The sequence below is a fragment of the Lactuca sativa genome, chromosome 4 (genome assembly GCF_002870075.4).
Source record: "Lactuca sativa cultivar Salinas chromosome 4, Lsat_Salinas_v11, whole genome shotgun sequence".
Taxonomy (NCBI): Eukaryota; Viridiplantae; Streptophyta; class Magnoliopsida; order Asterales; family Asteraceae; genus Lactuca; species Lactuca sativa.
This window is the reverse complement of record NC_056626.2, coordinates 322,908,241-322,910,915: the sequence shown is the minus strand read 5'-3', so window position 1 is coordinate 322,910,915 and position 2,675 is coordinate 322,908,241. Positions and strand designations below refer to the sequence as shown.

General features: G+C 31.5%; 1 long non-coding RNA gene across 1 annotated transcript; it reads right to left on the bottom strand.

Annotated features, from left to right (window-relative positions):
- Positions 1-474: 474 nt before the first annotated feature.
- On the bottom strand, positions 475-2,271 carry LOC122197798 (uncharacterized). The gene is made up of 3 exons (XR_006191480.1): positions 2,025-2,271; positions 1,071-1,941; positions 475-1,003 (listed from the first exon to the last, which is right to left on the bottom strand). It is a non-coding gene; the product is annotated as an uncharacterized LOC122197798 (long non-coding RNA).
- Between the last annotated feature and the right edge of the window lie 404 nt (positions 2,272-2,675).

Here is a 2,675-nt window from a genome sequence, read left to right as displayed (position 1 = left end):
GTTGTTGAATTGTTAAAATTACAATATGTTCAAAAGGAGAACATTGTCTTCGATCAAAAGAACATACTTTAACTGGACCAGACCACTACTCAACTGATCTGTTAAATGTTCTTCCTGGATGTTTACATCGATAAAAAAAAACCCTCCAGCCTGCAAGTGGGAAACAAATGTGTGAATGCAATAGATAGCAACATGCTTCCATTTCTTCCTATTGGAGCATTGTACTTTGGAAAATATCTACAAAATATACGTTTTCTTTAACAAAAAACAGGTCATTAAAACCCAAAATTTACCTGGGAAATTAATATTCTCCAACAGCATCAGCATCATCATCACAACTGAAACCCAGTATAATTTTTGAATAATTGTACAAGCAAACAGAGAAATTACATAATTCATGAAAAATCCAAATAAAATATAATCAAGTATTGAATGAGGTAAACTAAAGTGGAATGAGTACCTTAATTGGCTCAGGCATTTTAGCGAACGCGTTGTGGGCATGCATGTCATAGGGTTCAATTTTATAATCAGTTTCGATCCAGAACCTGTAACTTTGAGCAACAAAACCAACTTCCAAATAAAACAGACAAACGTTCTTAAACTATGTCAAATACTCAGAAAACAATGTAAGAAAATCATACCTACAATTGGTTAATTTAGTTCGCTTGCTTTGGAAGCTAGGATTGGGACCATGCTTGGCATGGGTCCGAAGGAATTTTTTTTTTGGGTTTTTGGCAAGTTACACCTTTCCACTTTCCACAGTGATGCCAAAAAACTCCTCTGTTTTATATTTTGCACCAGATATAATTTATATTTTGCACCAGATACACATATTTCACCAATTATTTACAATAAGGTTAGTCAACCATGAAAATAGTGTATAGGATCAAATCCCTTGCAAGCAGATAAACTAACATTTCACCATCTATCACAAATCTCAAGGTCTGCAATGGCCTTCTTGTGGGGGAGTAATAGGGCATACACCTTTATAATCAGGATTACCCTGCAATAAGGTTATCTTTTTAATATCTATTGTAAAAAATCTTTAGAAAAAAGAGAGAACTATATACCTTAAAATTAGTACAAAATACTTTATCTTTATGTTCTCGTCGTTCAAGAATCCAGTTATGAGATCAACATTTCTGTTAGTAGCTTCATCAATTGTGAATATATAGTGGTTTGGTCAGGTATGATGCTCAAGCATCTAAATTTATTTATATAAACACGAATAATAAAAAGAAAGGATTAGATCATCTAATCCTAAGTTAGAAAAAAGTAAAATGTGTAAACATGTGTATATATGTACCTTTCCATTGTTGCCAAATTCTTTCTTTAAGACTCCTATAGCACCGGGGCCACAAACAACATACGTAAAATCTCTAAAATAATATAATGTTTTATTATATCTGTTGGCTTTCTATTGGGAACCCTTTTGGATCTTTTCATTTGTTTCTCAAATAAAAGCCAAATACACAAAAGACAACTTTTTGGGGCTAATACTGAAAAATTCAGCAATATTCGGAACCGAAAATGTAATTTACTCTTGAATTTAACTACTCAGCTTTTAATTTTTTAAAAAGGACCATTATTATTTATCGTGCCCTTGGACCAAAACTGGGAAAAAACACTAAACCACAGCAACCAATAATGCAAATATCTCTTAATTTTACTATCAATCTATTTTCTAAATTATAACTTTTTCTTTTTTACTTGTCTTGAAAAGTATAACTTTTTAAGCTATTTCACATGCAAAATGACCATTTTGTCATTGGCCATGACACTTTTAGTTCTTTTTTAAATTTTTTTTTGGTAGATACTAATGTTCTTCATACGAATTTATTATGAGTATAAATTTATAAGTTGCCTAAGAACATGTTGTATTACCTTTACACATAAGAACTCTTCAAAATGAGAACTTTTCAAAAAGCATGATGTCAGAATCTGAACAAAAGAGACATTACAATAAGTAAAAATTGAAACAAATCAAAAAGTACGTTTACTATTAAAGATAAAATAAAACCAACCAAAAGAGCTTGATTTTCAGCATCCACATTTTCCAGAAATACCCTTCCATGCAATCTTTGCTTGGGAGATTAGTCAAAGCAGAAGTTTGTTAGGATGATTTTATGAAAAAAGTCATCGCCATCGAAGCACAAGACCTGAACAAAACGCCCATTTGTAATTACATCAACCTTATTTATACTCGTAACAGTTAAATAACTTCATTTCATTATTGAACTTTAATTTTATTTTTTCAAAATAACGGAAGGAATAAGAGTAGAATTCTACAATGAACAAATGAATACGCAATCCTTTTAAAAGGGATATGAATAAGCATATATAGGATGGGTCATCATATGATTTGATTCTTTGCCTATATGTTTATAGCTACTTAACTTTCAATAACTTTACAGGGAAATACCCAGGAAGCTTGCTACTCTTCCAAAAAATAAGCATCTTCGTCTGCAAGATAAACCCTCAAAATTAAGAAAAATGAATTTTTTTATTTGGGTATTCGGTTTAGTCGAGCATTTAGACAAACACGTGGTGGGCATGGATAGAAAGACAGATCAAATCCTCGTCATTCGTGTTGGATTGATTCCAAATTACGAAAAGAGGATTTAAGGACAATATACATTCTAGTAACTAAAATTTAGATTCCAAGAAAAGGCGTA